Below are 19,114 nucleotides of genomic sequence, written 5' to 3'. Positions count from 1 at the left end.
ACCTACAGAGAGTATTTCAGGAAATTCACAGAGAAGAAACAAATAATCAAACTCAAAAGCCTACAAGAAGCAGATCACAATAACCAAACTCAGAGTAGGCACAAAAAACTTCAAAGTCCATGAAAACACCAACACACATCTACCATCACAATATGGCAGGGATCAAGTCAAATCTCACAGTCCTTATCCTAAATATTAATGGCCTTAGTTCACCCATCAAGAGACACAAGCTAACAGGATTGTTGCAGTCCAGTTCGCATTGCTGGTACAAATCACCCAACCAAGAGTAGCTTCTGGGAAAAAGAGGTTTATTTTGGCTTACAGGCTCGAGGGGAAGCTTTACGATGGCAGGGGAAAATGATGGCATGAGCAGAGGGTGGACATCACCCCCTGGCCAACGTAAGATGGACCACAGCAACAGAAGGGTGTGCCAAACACTGGCATGGGGAAACTGGCTATCAAGCCCATAAGCCCGCCCCCAACAATACACTCCCTTCAGGAGGCATTAATTCCCAAATATCCATCACCTGGGGAGCTAGCATTCAGAACACCTACGTTTATGGGGGACACGTGAATCAAACCACCACATTCTGCCCCTGGCCCCCATAAACTGATATCCATACATGATGTAAAATACAATGCATTCAGCCTGACTTTAAAAGTCCCCATAGTTTTTAATCAATCTCAATGATGTTCATACAGCCCCATAGTCCAAGATCTTTTAACTGAGCCATAAAACCAAAAAATAACCTCAAAAAGCCCATAATGGCACAGAATAAGTATTCACACTGCAAAAGATGGCACTGGGCATAGCAAAGAAACATTCAACCAATACAAGATTTAAAACAACCAGGGCAAATATCAAACTCTGTAGCTTCAAGTCCAGTAACTCTAACCAGTGACAAATCTTCAAGTCTGATAATTCTAACCAGCAACAAGTCTCTGGCATTCCAATTCCGCCCCTCCAGCTAGGCTACTCACAGTCCTGGGAAACTTCATCGGGGCCGGCAGCTCCTTGGCAGCCATCTCATGGTCCCGGCATCTCCACTGGGTCTCCACTGCAATCCACGGTTCATCCTCATGGCCCCATGGGGTCTCTATGCAGGCAATCAGCAAACCCGCTTCACACTGCACATGGCCATTTCCAAAACACAAGACTGTGTTGCAAATTCGATGACCGTCTTTCCAGCATTTCTTATGCTCCACGATACCAGGTAGGTGACAATTTGTTAATCCAGGGGGGATTAAAACAGACTTTGAGGAACAGGACTCCTTGAGCACTCAGGCCCTTCAAAAGAGTCTACATTATTCTTGTTGCCCCAGTGCAGGTCAGCTAGCCAAGTCTCATAGGTTGTAATCTCTCAGTTGCAGCTGAACGGGCAAGAGTTCACCCAAAGATTTTTCTTTCTGTGCCATATCCCTCTACTCACACCAGTTCATTTCTACCCAAAGCAACCCTGCATGACTTCTCAGGACACGGGCATACGAGCAAGCTTCTCACACAAACTGCTAGCCCAATCCAGGCAAAGCTTTTTCTCACCCTCATGAGCCAAACCTCATAGTCCATAGTTCTTACTGCCTTCAGGTCTTTCAGCTTTGACCAGGATAGACCATCAAGCTGTACTTACAGCACTGCAAAGCATCTCTTAGGCGAAGGTTTTAAATCCTCCGACATTCCTCTTGAAAATCAGCTCCAAAAGGCCAAAGCCACACAGTCAGGTGTCTAGCAGCAACCCCACTCCTGGTACCACTTTACTGTTGCAGTCTGGTTCACATTGCTGGTAGAAATCACCCAACCAAGAGTAGCTTCTGGGAAAAAGAGGTTTATTTTGGCTTACAGGCTCGAGGGGAAGCTTCACGATGGCAGGGGAAAACGATAGCATGAGCAGAGAGAGGGTGGACATCACCCCCTGGCCAACGTAAGATGGACCACAGCAACAGAAGGGTGTGCCAAACACTGGCATGGGGAAACTGGCTATAAAGCCCTTAAGCCCACCCCCAACAAGGACGGATCAAAAAAGTAGACCCCTCCATCTGTTGCCTTCAAGAAACCCACTTCACCACTAAGACTGACACCTCCTCAAGGTGAAAGGGTGGAAAACAATATTCCAAGCAAATGGGGATAAGAAACAAGCAGGCGTAGCTATATTAATATTGGACAAAATAGACTTCAAACCAAAAATAATCAAAAAAGACAAAGAAGGCCACTTCCTAAATATGAAGGGAATATCCATCAAGAGGACAATCATAAATCTGTATGCACCAAACATAGGGGTACCACAGTTCTTACAACAATACCTACCCAATCACAGAAAAAAAAATCACCACATAGTCTCACTTGTCTACAGCACCTAACCTTAATCTACCTAAGATACCTTACATATCCAGCAAGTATCTCATGGACTAGACACTAGGATGGATGGGGAGGGAGGGAAGGGCATTGAAGTGGTGGGCACAAATCTAGACCCAAACAGCAATGGTACAATAAAATTCTACTTCCTAAAAGGCAGACCAAACGGCTGAACCTTCACCAGGCCCTAACAGGGAATAACTGAACCACAAGACACTGGAGAGGGTAGGATCAGGCTAACCTTAATCTTCTACATCTTCCCTCCCTCCCTCTCCCTTTCTCACTCTCTGTCTTCTCTCTAACTCTTGTATATTAGATATCTTTTTCCTCCTTTTCTTAGTGGGCACTGACCTCCCAGTACCAGCATGGGGCTATCATCCACAATGAGCATTTGATCAGAGAGACCTACAAGGTTTCCTAAAAGACAGACAGATTTCTATCAGAGTACTTGATGACCCCCCAAAGGTTAGTGGTAAGACCCTACTTCTGAAGACACCATATGCAGCTGACACGTAAAATGGAGTGGCATGGCTGGAAGCTAGAAAAGAGTCAGTCCCCAGACAGTCAGCACATCTAGTGCCAGAAGGTGCTACATGGGCGACTGGGGGAAAATAACCAATATCTGTCCAAGCAACTCATGGTCTAACCTACTTAGCAGCAAATAACCTGTTGTGATGCCCACACAAGTGCAATAGTGGCACATAGCCATGGTGGGGAACCAACTGCTCTTGATTTGGCTAACTGATCCCCTCAGTGGTATGGGAACCATACCTGGAGCTGGGAAACAAGTCAGAACTATATCCAAACATCAGCCCACTTTCCAATATCATGCTATCATCAATCATGGGCAACAAGAGGGCCTACACCTATTAAATTCTCTATAAAACGAAGTAAGGGCCGGGCATGGTGGTGCACGCCTTTAATCCCAGCACTCGGGAGGCAGAGGTAGGAGGATCGCCATGAGTTCAAGGCCACCCTGAGACTCCATAGTGAATTCCAGGTCAGTCTGGGCCAGAGTGAGACCCTATCTTGAAAAACCAAAAAAAAAAAAAAAAAAAAAAAGTAAGGGTTATCTCATTTGTCCTGGTGCTAACTTACTCTCCGTTGGAGAATCTGCTTTTCTTTCTCAGATAGATGTAGATCCTAAGGAGAGAGCCACCCCATCATATCTCAGAAGGGCCCCGGCTGAAACTAAGAAAAATTGGCAAAACAAGCAAGGGTGCTATTTTCCTGATGAACTGGATACCAGCACAAGGGGGAAGGAGACCAACACAGAGAAAAATCAACTCCTACCTAATCAGAGAGCCAGAGCCTCAGAGGCCCCCAACACCTCATCACTGAAGCAGACCAAAAATGAACCCAACATGGCTCAGGGAAATTTTGAGGAAGAGGGTAGCGGAAAGAATGTCAGAGCCACATGTTGGGTCATGATATGCAGACACATTTATTTTACCCATAATTGTGAGCTAACTCCTTAATGCTTGACCCATATACCTCAACAAGGAGGGGCCAATAGGGAGGGGGTAGGTCATGGATGAGCCTAATAATGGTACCAAAGTGACTGTATTTGCTGAATACAAAACTAATTAATAAAAAAATAAATAAAAAATAAAAATAAAATATTTTAGTTATATATTTGAGAGAGAGAGAAAGTATAGAGAAAGAGAATGGATGTACCAGGGCCTCTAACCACTGCAAATGAAGTCCAGACTCATGTGCCACCTTGTGCATCTGGCTTCTGTGGGTCCTGGGGAATAGAACCTGGGTCTTTGGGCTTTACAGGCAAGCGCCTTAACCACTAAGCCATCTTTCCAGCCCTTCTTCCCGTTCCAATTTCTATGAAGCCTTGCTCAGTTCAAGGAATTGTTAACCTGTCTGTTTTAGGAAAAGTGCTCCCCCCTCAAGGGTCAGGGAAGCCACAGGTTCTTTCTTGAGGCTAACAAGGATTTGGAAGCTCCAGAAATGAAGACAAACTGATAAATACAGTGAAAACCAAAAGCAGCAAACTTTATTTATTTATTTAGGCTGTAAACAAAAGCTTCCTTCAAGAAGGAGGGGTCCCAGAGCTGGAAGCTTATTGGAGAGGACTTAGTGACTGGCCTTTATAGGGCTTGGGTCTCCTTCCTCCCATCCTGACATGGTAATGAGGGATTGTCCCCACCCTATGAACTACTAAAACTACTGGTCTTCAGCTGGCCATTTTAATTTATTTTTGAGCCAAACCCAACAGATTGGCATTTTTCTTTATGAGAGAACATGAGAACAAGAGCAAGAGCACGTGCACAAGAGAGAGAGAGAGAGAGAGGGAGGGAGGGAGAAAGAGAGGGAGGGAGAGAGAATTGGTATACCAGTGCCTCCAGCCACTATAATCAAACTCCAGATATGTGCACCACCTTGTGCACATGTGCAACCTTGTGTGTCTGGCTTACATGGGATCTGGGGAGTCGAACATGGCAAGTGCCTTAACTGCTAAGCCATCTCTCCAGCCCCACTTTAACTTTTTCCTCTTTCTTTCCTAACTTCCACTTTTTTTTTTTTTTGTTTTTATTGTGGTGATCAATTAAAAATAAACTGAGGATGGAGAAATGCCTTAGTGGTTAAGGTGCTTGCCTGTGAAGGCTAAGGACCAAGGTTTGATCCCTCAGTACCCACAGAAGCTATATTTACAAGGTAGCACATTACATCTGGGTTTGTAGTGGCTAGAAACCCTCATGTGCCCATTCTCTCTCTCTCTGTATCTTAAATAAATAAATCAAATATTTAAAAAATAGACTCTCTGGACTCTGTCTGCCTTTCTGTTGCCCTATGTCAGAAGTCCCCTAGACCCATTCCCTACTTGCCTATGCCCCTCTAAACTCCCCTCAATGCCTGCATTTTATAGAATAATTTTGACTAGCAGCAAAGTTTCCTCTCATTCCTTTCTTTCCACTTGAACACAACTGGAGGCATTTGTGAAGTTACGATATTCACTTTAGAATACATTTATTTTAAGAAAGAAGTGATTTTGTATGATAAAGTAAGTTTCTTGTCCTAATGAAAAAGATTTTTCCAAATGAAAATAGACAAAATGCGGACAAAACTTGAAGGCTTTGTAAAATGGTTAGGAGTTAAAACTGATGGGTATATCCATGACCTCATAGTGATTACTGATACCACACTGAAGAGGGACCTCAGAGGAATGAGCACTGTTAGAGGGGTTGTAAGAGGATAACCTGATGGGAATAAGACCAATATGCAATCTGTTTAGATGTTAAGTTCCCAATCAAATTTTAATAAATAAGTTACATGAAAAAATTAAAGAGAATGGCATGGGTATAACCAAGTTTGTTATAATTAAAGGTTATTAAGAATTTCTCGCTGGGCGTGGTGGTGCATGCCTTTAATCCCAGCACTCGGGAGGCAGAGGTAGGAGGATCTCCGAGAGTTCGAGGCCACCCTGAGACTACATAGTGAATTCCAGGTCAGCCTGAGCCAGAGTGAGACCCTATCTCGAATAACCAAAAAAAAAAAAAAAAAAAAAGAATCTATAAGGAGAGATGGCTCAGTGGTTAAGGTGCTTTCCTAATGAAACTGGGGTTTGATTTCCCAGTATCCATGTAAAGCCAAATGCACAAAGTGGTGCATGCATCTGGAGTTCGTTGGCAGTGGCTAGAGGCCCTGGTGTGTCCATTCTCTCTGTTTTCTCTCTCAACTTGCAAATGAATAAAGAAATAATCTAAACAAATGAATTTCCTAGGCCAAAATTCAATATCCTAAGACTAAGTTAATGCCAGATTTTCTATTTATAAGAGTAAGATATTCTTAAATATTGATCATATCTTGGCAATGTTTATAAAAATAATGGCTTAGAGAGTGGAGGAATTGGGTCAATGAGCAAAGTGCTTATTGTATGAGCATGAAGACTTTTTGAGTTTGAATCCCCTGAATCTTAAAAAAATATGGGTCGCTCTCTCTCTCCTCCTTTCTTTCTACTCACACTAAATAATAATTAAAAATAATCTTTAACAAAGAATTATTCTTACTTTGAGTAGTCTGCTAAATTACATAATCACAACACTTATTTAAATGGAAAAGTAAACTTTGTGGGGTATTTTGGTCATTGTACAAAGTTTTCATTGTACCTATGTCCTTCAATCTCTAGATTCATTGTTAAATAAACAGTGTCACTAATAGATTGTCAAAATTAAATAAAGTTTTTGGATTTGTATCAGTTTCTTTCTTGTTACTGACCAGAAGCAGGTTATGAAAGAAAAGAGGGTTTAATTTGGCATACAGTTCCAGAGGTAGAGTCAACCATGGCAGAGAAAGCATGGCAGGAGCAGGAGGCTGGCTCACATCATCCCAGCAGCAGGGAAGGAGCAGAGAGCAGTGAATGCTGGTTTCTCAGCTAACTTTCTTGAAAAAAAGTTATATATCCCCCCCAGGAACCCAGCTCATGGAATGGTACCACCCACCGTTAGGATGTGTCCTTCCACCTCAACTAATCTAATCTAGAAAATACCTGACAGACATGACCAGAGACTTGTTTCCATGGTGATTCTAAATACTGTCAAGGTGACAAGCAGAGATTAACCATCACAAGCTTCCTTTAACTAAGACATCCCAATTAGTTCTTCTAAATAAATCGAAGGTCTACAGTTTTGGAAAACATTCATCTTCTTCTCCTAAAATAAACACTAGTCATTCTATAAAAATAAAAGTAAAGATAAAAACTATATGAGCCATATCTATTCATGGAGATACTGAACCGGCCCGACTAACTCCATTTTCTTCTAGTTGACTCCATTTTTGTGCTGTTCTCCCCCACTGAATACCACATCCTGGTTAATAGAACATTCTTATCCAAGTTACACCTGCTATGCTGTTTTTTTTTTTCAGCAGCTCTGTGAGGTTCATTGTTTTTAATTAACTGTAACTTTTATGCCTCTGGTTTAATGTTATTGATTAACTGTAACTTCTATTATCTGGCCTGCATCAGGTATGATGTGATTGTGTTTTGTGCCTTCATAAACTCTACTCCACCTTTTTTCCGGGTAGAGGGTCCTCTGGGCATTATCCCACTCTCAGCCACTTGCAATAAAGGACTCTCAATTGGCTTAAGAAGTGTGGTGGTTTGTAATTCTTTCGTGTGGATGATAACAAAGTATAATATTTTAAGGAACTTTTAAACATGATAACTGAAAATTCAGAATTGGCCTACAAAGTATTTCCACAGTGAACTCCTGGGAGATGAAGAAAACTGGGTGATTTAGTCAACTGGGGTGGGGGGGAGATTATGTGAAAGGCTCCCTCCTCACTGGGATGAATACCGGGTACTGTGTGCAGCTTCTCAGCAGCTTCTGTGCTCCAAAGCTTCTGGGGATAAACACTTTAATTCATTTTTCTCACCAGTATTTATTTATTTTAAACTATTTTATTGTTATTTATTTATTTATTTGACAAAGAAAGGGGAAGAGAGAGGGAGAGAATGGGCAGCCAGGGCCTCCAACCACTGCAAATGAACTCCAGATGCGTGCACCCCCTTGTGCATCTGGCTAACGTGGGTCCTGGGGAATCGACCTGAGTCATTTGGCTTTGCAGGCAAATGCCTTAACCGCTAAACCATCCCTCCATCCCTCTTTCTTTCTTTTTTGTAAATTAAATCATGAAATTTCATTATCCTCAACAGAGAAGGGTCAAGCTTGAAGTCCACGAAGTTGAGTCACCCCACCAATAAAGGGAAAGGCTGTAGTAGCAGTACTCAGACACCCCCCCCCTCGACCTGCCCCCTGCTGGTGGCCATTAGGAGCGATCCCAGATGAGGATCCAGAGCTCTCCTGCCTGAAGTCCGCCTCCTCCCTTCCCCAGCCAGCACTTGGGAAGAAACAGCTCACTTAGCACCTAGAAAGAGGCAAGTCAGCTTCTGGGTAAGCTGGTGAGAATCCAGAGGTGTGACACCGGATCTCCTCCCCAAGTCTGTGTCCCGTGACTCGTGGATGGCACCTCCTGCTGTCTTTTAGCCAGCGTGTGTGGTTTTGGAAAGGAGAATGTGGAAAAAGGCAAGTCTCTCACTGGACGTGGGAGACTTACACTTCCACTAAAAAATTATTTTATTTTTATTTATTGATTTTAGAGAGAAAGAGGCAGAAAGAAAGAGAAAATGGGCATGCCAGGGCCTCCTGCCACTGCAAACGAACTCCAGAGGTATGTGCCACCACCTTGTGAACTGGCTTGCATGGGTCCTGGCCCTCTCTCCAGCTCTACTTCCATTTTTTCTTCTTTTTCTTTTCTTGTGTGTTTCTTCTTCTTCTTCTTTCCTTGTGTCTCTCTTTATATTCTGAGGAGCTGGAGCTGCTCCCATCCTCATCTGAGGCAGAATCCCCCAGTAACTGTTTTAGCTGCTGTACCCTTTTCGTGTCTGTTATGCCCTGGAATGATGCCATCCTTGGGATCTTCACGTGGCACTCTGAGCTGCTCTAACCTTTGGTCTCTCGATAAAGAATGGGCATTCTTTGTCTCCTGTGCAGTGACCATATAGTTAGCCACACCAACACTGCATAACTTTGACTTCTTTCCCGGGTGGCATCCTGTCAATGTCTAGAGCGTTGGGGTCCCTGGGTAAGGGTCGCGATGAAGTCAGGACACAGGGGATGCAGAGAAGCTGAATCAAATGCAGCTGCATCTGCATACTTTATTTCTAGCACTGTTCGTTTTGGTACAGAAAGTAATCATGAAAGAAAGTCACTTCATACATACCAAGTGTTTTTAAAACAGTTTTCTAGTGCACACAATAATTGAGGGATAGTATAACTTCTTCCTTAATAATATTGCACAAAGCAATGATAGTTTATGTTCCCAATTAAACTTCAAAGTAACTCAGGCATGCAAAACACCTTTATCTAAGCAGAAACCACATTCTCATGAGGCCTGAGCATAGGCAAAACATTCAGTCTTGTGGCCAAGAAGTATGCTTCTTGTTGACTTCAGCTTGCTGAAGTCCCATGACCTCAGTTCCCCTTGATCCAAGGACACTCTGAGAATTGATTCTCATGCTTAGCCCATCTGAACTTCCTCAATTCCTCCTTTTTTATTTTTTTTTAATTTTAAAATTAAGGTCCAAAGTTTTCCTACATCTTCAGCATGAGGGCAAGTAATACATCCATAAAAACAGAAGAACAATAAAAATATAAAACAAACAATAATTCCCATTCCTCCTGCTGTATGCACTAGACTTTGTATAAGAGATTGAGGGTCCATACCGTTAAGTTTATGAGCTAATATCTGTGCAATTTCAGCAGCTTCAGTATTAGGAAACATAATAGAGAATGTGCTTTCAATATTTTTTTGTAATTGTTCTATTAACTTCTTTGTAGAATTATTTCCAGATAAGTAGGATTGAATTTGTTCCCACTCATATTCTGAACTTTTATACATATAATTGGTTATACAAAATGTTGTAGAATTCCAATCACATTGTAAAGTTACTTGTCTTTCCAACACGAGAATCTTCTTCCCTAACCAACCCACTGTTTGCTTTAAAATATCCATCTCTGCCTGTAACCGTGCATCAATTTGAGTTTGCTGAAGCCACAGTTCATGTGAATCTTTGTGCCATGTTTCAACAAAATACTTTGTTTGCACAGATGTATGTAAGGCTACACCAGCAATAGCAGTAGAGGTTGCCACAGCAATTAATGTGAGAGCTGTTGCTAAAATAATTCAAAACATATGTTTAATATATTTTAATAATTTTGTTAAAAATTCCACTACAATATGATCTAAAGGATCCTGTGACCAGGATCGTCCCAAGTACACAGGTAGCCAAACATGACTTTTTGTTGAAGAATCATAATAGATTGATCATATATCTCATAATTAATAGATGAATTAAAACAAGAATATAGTTTACAATTATAACAAATAGTTCCTTTTGTAAAACTGAAAGATCCCGCTAGAAATACATAAGGCATTGGGATGTAAGCAGTAATATTAGTCATAGCAAATAATGTAAAGTTATATTATGACATGTTTGTGAAGTTCCGGAAAATGATCCATTGAAAAGTCTCACAGGAAATACAGCTGCAGCAACTTTCCAAATATGTGTTTGAATAGCCGTGGGAGAGTGCAATGCAGCAATGCGATTGTCACTGATTCCACCATCTCCCCAAGCCATCAGACGAGATCCTCTTAAGGTGTCATTACCTGCTGTATTCATCCTGGTAACATTAAGCACATCACATCTGGTAATATTCCAATCAGAACAAGTATTAAGAAATTGACCATAAGGGCCCCAATTTACCCATTTGCCTTGTGTTATTTTACCAAACTTCCCTAAACAGTTTTCCCAAAGAATAGGCCAATATTTTAAATCATGATAGGTAAAGTCACTACAGTGTGGAAGAGATAATTCGAATGAATAAGTAATATTCTCCCAAGTCTGATTTATGGACCAAGCAGATAACCTTTGCAGACGGGTATGTGAGCCTGTAATATTTATCCCAGGAGCAATCCAATGTTGATATCCCATACTTAAACAAGGCTCCTGGCCCAAACAGATAGGAAGTTGCTCACCCTGATCTGTAAAATTATACTCAGTGCCATCATGCACATTTAAATAGGTCAAATTATTCCAAGGAGGTGACAGTATAGGAGGTATGGTATAAACTAAAAGATCCATACCCCCCAAGTAACAGGCTCAAGCAGAGGCAGGTTAGGAATGTAAGCCCAATAACTCATATTACTCCCTGTGGCAGATTGAGTTGTCAGAAGGGCGCACATAGTGAGAAACAAATTTTCTGCATTGCAAGGCTTGCCTGTACATTGCATCAGACTCTGCCCTTGAGCCAACAGGGATTTTATTTGACCCCAAGTTGGCAAAGGAGCAGACCAATGACGACGACAACGTTTCAGCATCAGATGAGCCATAGCAGTGGTCAATGCTTCCCCATGTCCATGGGACACCTCTGGGTACGCATGAGAACTTTTATTCCTGTGATGAGCCATAAATATCTTTCTCCCATCACTCTGAATAGCAGGAGTGGCTCCATCTTCCAGGGAACCAAAATTGGCGGCCATCCTGCAAAACAATCAGACCGTGCCCTCTCCCTTGAGCCAACAATTGTGCAGGAACCCATTCTGCATCTTGTGTAATTTTAACCCATATAGGCAAAGGGTCCTTTGGAAGTAATGCAGAAGGCTGGAAATGCCTATCTGCTCCTGTCAAAGTTTCACCCTGTGGCAAATTAAGAAAATTAACAATAAACAAGACTTGAGACATAATAGCTCTTGGATTATTTTGTAAATTCCATATAAGGTCCATTCCATTGTCTATCTTTTTCCTCCTTTTTAATTTGTGTTTTTAAAGTTGCATGAACTCCTTTAACTAAAGCTTGACTTTGTGGATTATATTCAATGCCTGTAATATGTTTAATTTGATATAATGTACAGAATTGTGCAAACTTTGAAGACACATATGCAGGGCCATTATCAGTTTTAAGTGTACCCGGACAACCCATCACAGCCATAGCCTCCAATAGATGTTGAATAACATGAATAGTTCTTTCACCTGAAAGAGGTGTAGCCCAAACAAATTTAGAATAAGCACCTATGGAAACATGTACATATGATAATTTTCCAAATTCAGGAAATGTGTAACATCCATTTGCCATAAATCATCAGGAGCAGCTCCTCTAGGATTAACTCTTGCTATACCACTACGTAAATGTAGAGGTTTACATATGGGACAATTATGAATGATTTGCTTGGCTTGGGAATAGGGAATTTTATAAGTAACATGCAAATGATTAGCATTAGCATGTAAATGATTATGTTCTTCCTTGAGCATTACCACAAGTAAGATAGCCTGGCAGTTTACTATGAGACTGTATATGAGTAATAAAAATTCTATAATTTTTATTATTTAATAAAACATGTAATTGTTGAAATAATTGCAATATGTCTTTCTTAGCATTATGGACTATTGATGTAGTAATATCTCTAACTATATTTACAATGTATGCTGAATCTGAAACTATATTTAAATCTTCTTGAAAATCTTATAAAATTCTTAGTACAGCATATAATTCACTCTGTTGTACAGAGGTCAATGTAGTAAATTCATGTCAATATTTATTCTCAAACCAATGTGCACTTTTAGTTTTGGAAACATCACTAAAAACAGTTCGCGCATTAGGTAAAGGATGTAAAGCAATTATTGGAGAAATAACAAATTCTTGCCTTCTAAAAAAAATCCCATAATTTATTAGATGGAAAATGATATTCAAATTGTCCAGTGAAAGAAACCAAGGCCTGCTGGATAGGTTCACTCAACTGAAATAATAATCCTACTTTTTCTTTAGTAAGGGGAAATACAATAGTAGCACAATCGTATCCTATCAATGTAATACATCTTTGCCTACAATTAATGATTAATCTAGCTATCATCTCTTTATAAGTAGTCAATGTTTTAGGATAAGTATTCTGAGTAGAGATCCATTCAAGAGGATTATTTTGTTGAGCTAATATAGCAGTTGGATAATTGAAAGTGTTCAATATTAACAATTTGATAGGATCTTATAAATTAACTCTATGTAAAAAGCTACTTTTAATATGTTCCCCAGCAAATTCTAATTCTTTTTTAGCTTCTGTAGTTAATATCCTAGAACTATGCAAATCAGGATCTCCCTGTAATAATGAAAATAAATGCTGTAATTTATAAATAGGAATTCTTATGGTTGGCTGCAACCAATTAATGTCACCCAATAGTTTTTGGAAATCATTCAGAGTTTGCAGTTTATCAATTTGTAAGGATATTTTCTGAAGCATTACATACTGTCTGGTAACAGGAAATCCTAAGTATTTAATTAAGCTATCTCTTTAAATTTTTTCAGGAGCAATCACTAATCCATATGGGCAAAATATTGTAGGAAGGTTTTGTAAAATATCATCTAGCATTTCTGTTTGTGGAGCACAAAATAATATATCATCCATATAATGAGCTGTATATACCATAGGCTAAAGCATGATCAACATATATTTGACACATGGTAGGAGAATTTATCATTCCCTAGCCCAGTGCTTTCCTCTTTTACATTTTGGACAAATGCCAGGACTTTTATGAGGAGTATTATTATCTATTTTTATTTTTGGACAGTTCCTTTTCATATGACTTAAAGCCCCACATCCAAAACATTTTAATCCCTCCTTTGTTTGTTGTAACTTGTTATATGTAGCAGCCATGGTTTCAGCAAATAACTGCATCTTGTGAGATTCAGACAAAAGATCTTTACAAGCACAAAGATACTTATTAATATCTCCTGTTTCTTTTACTGGTAAAATAGTCCTTTTACAATCCTCATTAGCATTTTCATAAGCCAGAATTTTTAGCAATTGTTTTCTTACATCTTCCTCTAACACTGTTCTATCAATAACTTTGTATAATCTGACTACAAAATCTACATAAAGTTCATTAGGCTTTTGAATTACTTTAGTCCATGACCTATAATGTTCACCAACAGGTTTTATGTGATCCCATGTATTTAAAGTTATTTCTCTCAATTCCTCATGAAACTGCTCTGGAGCATTAATTTGTTGATCAACAGTATCACATTGACCTGTACCAGATAACACAGGGTATGTGATAGCTCTCACCACAGGATTCTAACTCTGTGCCTTTTCCCGAGCTTGTTCAGTACAAAAGTCCAGGTACCACATTTGCCATTGTAAATATTCGGTATCTTTTAATAAAGCTCTAGCTACAATTTTCCTATCCTCATGAGCCCAATTATTAAAATGCCTAGCAACCCCATTAAGTAATTCTTTAACATAGTGAGATTGAGGTCCATAGAGACTGACAGCTTTTTTCATTCTTGTTATATGATCAACGTCAATACCACTATAACGAGGTAGTTGTGCAATGCCCTGTGCATCTGGACCTGGTCTAATAACTGGAAAAGAATAACTAGGAAATTCATCCTCATAGTCAGTAACAGAATTGAGATCATCCTCATCTTGTTCTGAAATAAAATGTACACTCCTCAGAGCCGAGTGCATTTTTTCAAAAGAAGTTACTTTCGTTTTTGGCAACGTAACTTGATCTTGACATTTTTTCCTCAATTTTAACAATTTTCTCCATCATTTCAGGTAATATACTTTTTATATCTTTATCTGTCGAGGCAACTTCAGAAATATCAGGAGGAGGAGATGCAAAAGGTTCTGCAGTCATTAATTGTGTCTGATCTGCAGAAATTAATTGCTTCATGTTATTATCTAAATCCAATTCTCTAACAGGAGAGGCTTCCTTTTTCAAGTCAGCTATTAAATTTCTTCACTCATAGCCTTGAAAATTGTATAAGTGAAAGCCTACATGGACCAACATCACATGGGAATATTTTTCCCCTTGCCTAACAGCCTTTTCCACATTTCTCTTTGCTTGCTGCCAATTCCCTGGATCTAATGTCCTTTCTTCAGGAAACCAAGGATTATATTCTTGTATAACATTTAAGAATTGCTCTAAATCAGAAGAAGATGCATGAGTACTATGTGCCTATAATAACTGCTTTAGCACAGAAAAATAAGGAGTAGACTTACCTTGTCCCATTGCACTGTAATAAAAGTTTTTATTTACCCTTCCTAAGTAGCCGTCTTCAGGGTCCCTGTTCAGGCGCCAAGTGTCAACGTCTAGAGTGTTGGGGTCCCTGGGTAAGGGTCGCGATGAAATCAGGACACAGGGGATGCAGAGAAGCTGAATCAAATGCAACTGCATCTGCATACTTTATTTCTAGCATTGTTCGTTTTGGTACAGAAAGTAATCATGAAAGAAAGTCACTTCATACATACCAAGTGTTTTTAAAACAGTTTTCTAGTGCACACAATAATTGAGGGATAGTATAACTTCTTCCTTAATAATATTGCACAAAGCAATGATAGTTTATGTTCCCAATTAAACTTCAAAGTAACTCAGGCATGCAAAACACCTTTATCTAAGCAGAAACCACATTCTCAAGAGGCCTGAGCATAGGCAAAACATTCAGTCTTGTGGCCAAGAAGTATGCTTCTTATTGACTTCAGCTTGCTGAAGTCCCATGACCTCAGTTCCCCTTGATCCAAGGACACTCTGAGAATTGATTCTCATGCTTAGCCCATCTGAACTTCCTCAGCATCCAAAGTCCCATAGTTGGTGCCCAAGCCAGAAATTCCCTGGCATGTTCATTGCCTGGTACATCTATATCCCATCTTCTGGCTTATTCTCATCTTCCATGATGAGTCCAGGAGTCTTCTCATAAAAGGACTCCAGTGCTTGGGCTGCCACAGCTGCGCATCGTGTGGCCACAGCTTCTGCTCCGTGGGCCTCCTTGCCTAGGCAGGATGGCACCGTGGGACCAGCTGCAGACAGGCGGCAGGTTCCTCGACCCGCTGGGCCGAGGTGGAGGGGGTCCTGAGGCCTCCAGCGTCTCAGATGAGGCCTCCAGGTCCCACGTTCTCGCTGCAGGTGCCCCAAGCTTGAGCTCCAAGACGTGAGAGGCCTCACTGATGTTTCTCAATTCAATAAATTCATGAAGTGTTCAATAGCACAGTTAGCAAGAATAAAAAGTTAAATAGTATTCATAGTTTGCACCAAAATGGGAAATATTACAAAGCGACTCCTATTGGAGTCCTATTTTCCTTTCAAATTATAAGACAGTATTTGGTTATGCCTATCAAGCCTATAAAATCCTGATCTCTAACAGGTCTAACCTGTTGGGGTTTTTTTTTTGTTTTTGTTTTGGTTTTGGTTTTTGGTTTTTGGTTTTTGGTTTTTCGAGGTAGGGTCTCACTCTGGTCCAGGCTGACCTGGAATTAACTATGTATTCTCAGGGTGCCCTCAATCTCATGGTGATGCTCCTACCTTTGCCTCCCAAGTGCTGGGATTAAAGGCATGCACCACCATGCCCAGCTTAACCTCTTGTTTTTAAGACATTTGCGAGCTGGAGAGATGGCTTAGCACTTAAGGCTCTTGCCTGCAAAGCCAAAGGACCCAGGATCAATTCCCCAGGACCCATATAAGTCAGATGCACAAGGTGGCACATGTGTCTGGAGTTGGTTTGCAGTGGCTGGAGGCCCTTGCATGCCCATTTTTTTTCTCTCTCTTCCTCTTTCTTTCTCTTTTTTCTCTTTCTAAGTAAATAATATGAAAATAAAATATTAAAAAAATTGCTACATGAATAAAAAAAATCATTAAAAGGAATGTTAACAAGCAAACAAGCACAGGAAGACAAACAGTGCATGTTCTCTCTCATATGTGCTTCCTAACCTGAAATACCTTGAGTTGCAGGCATAAGTGAGGGACAGGTAACTCAAAGGACAGATAATAGGAATGGAGGACTTTAGGGGGAGGGAAATGGGAGAGCAAGGGAGATACACACAACACTAAATCCAAAATGAATTGGTACTATAGAAACTTGGACAGCAGGCAAAAAAAAAAAAAAAAAAAAAAATAGAACCCTTAATAGGAATATGGAGGGATTATCTGGTAAGAAGGGCCTTAGAGATGTATGGCATGAAGCCTAATCCTAAAACATTTGGCTCTGGCTTGTAACTCCCAGTACCAGAAATCCCTTAGAACCCAAATTGAGCTGTTGGTCAGAGAGACCTACTAGGTCCCCCAAACAAGACAAGCTTCTGTCAAAGCACTTGATCACCTGCCTGAGGTAAAAGGTAAGACCCTATTGTGAAGGCACTACATGCTTCAAACACAGGGTGTGGAGAGATCTGGCTAGAATCTGGAAGGAAGCCAGTTCCTAGCTGGTGAGCCCATGTAGTGCTGGAAAGTGCTACATGAGCTGCTGGGAGAAAACAGCCACCAGTGTTTTGAGCAAGCAGGGGACACTGCTATATGAAAGCAACCCACCTGACAAGATGTCATACTTGTGCAATAGTGGCACCCAGCCTGGGTGGGTAACCAATGGCTCTTTGATTGGCTAAGAGATCTGCTCAGAGGAAAGAAACCCATAGCTGGAACTGGGAACTGAGTGACTTCTGGGCTCCCCAGGCAGGTAGTGCTGAGGAGGGACCAGGCCTGCTGATTCCTCGCAAGGGGTTGAGGAGGAGGATAAGTGTTGTCAAGTCAGAACCTCTCCTAGTCACTGGAGAAAAACCACACTGAGTCGGGAGTCTTGTCTAAGCAGGAACTCGCTTTATTGTTACAGGTGGTTGCCTATATAATGTTGGGAATGAAGGTGGGGATTTTGGGGGGGGGGGAGAGGTAAGGGCCAATAGTAAACCGCGACCTTTGAGATGATTGGTCCCAAGCATGTGCGCAGTGCGGGAATTCCAATTCCTACCCAGAAGTAGCAGGCAAGAAGCCATTAGGCATCTTGCTGAGTCCTAGCTGGCCAGAGACAAGTCGCCAAACTTTAGCACTTTAGCTAGGCTCAGGAAGTTCCACTAGGCCTTGTGTCCAGGCCTCTCAAGGCCCAACAAGTGACAATCCTATGGTGACCAAGATTATGGACTCCAACAAGAAGCTCCCACTCATCTTTGGCCAAAAGAGAGGTTACACTCATCAGAATCTCTCTAAATTAACAATGCTTATCCCCTTTAACCTATGCTGAACTTACTTTCTGTTGGAGAATCTGTTTTTCTTTTTCAGAAGACAGTGAGAACTAAGGACAACCAAAATCTATCAACAACACTGACTCCCTGTCAGGAGATGAACCACCCCTCGCACAACAGCCAGGGCCCAAGTGAAACCACAGAGGAATTGGTGAGATGATCAAGAGTGATGCTTCCATGGTGGGCCTGATAACCTGTGCCAGGGTGATGACAACAGCCACTGAGGATACTCAAAATGTACCAAAGCAGAACTCCAGAAGCTGCTGAGAGCAGTAGACTTAAAACATCAAGGCTCAGAGAATTTTGCGGAAGAGTAGGCCAAAAGATTGTCAGAGCCACAGGGTGGTAGGAAATATCCAGAGGCATTGCCCCCTCTCCCCGGTGACTGACTTCTGCTCTCACAACTCCTAACCCACAACCCCGTGGTGAATACTGGCAATCCCACTGAGGAACTCTCTCAGTAGAATGGGGACAGGGAGGAAGAACACACCATGTGTCCATACAAAATTTCTATTTAATAAAATGTATACATATTAATAAACTTTCAGGTTATGGAGATGGCTCAGCAGTTAAAGACACTTGCTTGTAAAGCCTTTTGACTTGGGTTTGAGTCCCAGTACTCATGTAAAGTCAGGTGCACAAAAAGGCATGTATCTGGAGTTTATTTGTCATGGCAAGAGGCCCTGACACACCCATCCTTCTCTTTCTCCCCCCAACCCCGTCTCTCAAATAAATAAATATAAATATTTAAAAATTATCAATAAAAGCTTTTTTTTTTTAGTGACAAAAAGGAAAGGTAAAGAAGTTTACTGGGGCTTTTAGCACCTCTTACCTTCTCATGGATGGGAGTTCTCGGTACTTTTTCTTCTTTCCTTCTCTTCATCTAGTAAAGTCTCTCTAAACCTTCTTCTCTGGTCTGTAGATTCCAATTATTTGGATTAATAAGATAAGAATTCAGGGAACTCTAAAATTCCAGTTTCATATAGGTGCATTGGCGAGGAACCCCCAAATTCCTGTATCACCCTTTTCCTTCTCTTCTTTGGATGCTGACTGAAACCCTGACCAGTTTGCCCTGGCACTTTCAGCTTTTTCCTTATTTTCCTTAGTAAATATCCTTTACCTTTCTCAGAAAAAGAAAATAAATATTATACTGTTTTCTGGGCAGGAGAGATTGCTCAGTGGTTAAGTCACTTG

The 19,114-nt window shown here is 40.9% G+C and overlaps 1 pseudogene; it reads right to left on the bottom strand.

Annotated features, from left to right (window-relative positions):
* Positions 1 to 8,604: 8,604 nt before the first annotated feature.
* LOC123458645 overlaps positions 8,605 to 19,114 on the bottom strand; it is a 50,609-nt pseudogene continuing 40,099 nt past the window's right edge.

The sequence above is a fragment of the Jaculus jaculus genome, chromosome 2, assembly GCF_020740685.1.
Source record: "Jaculus jaculus isolate mJacJac1 chromosome 2, mJacJac1.mat.Y.cur, whole genome shotgun sequence".
Taxonomy (NCBI): domain Eukaryota; kingdom Metazoa; phylum Chordata; class Mammalia; order Rodentia; family Dipodidae; genus Jaculus; species Jaculus jaculus.
The sequence above is the reverse complement of the archived record's forward strand: the minus strand, read 5'-3'. Positions and strand labels throughout refer to the sequence as shown.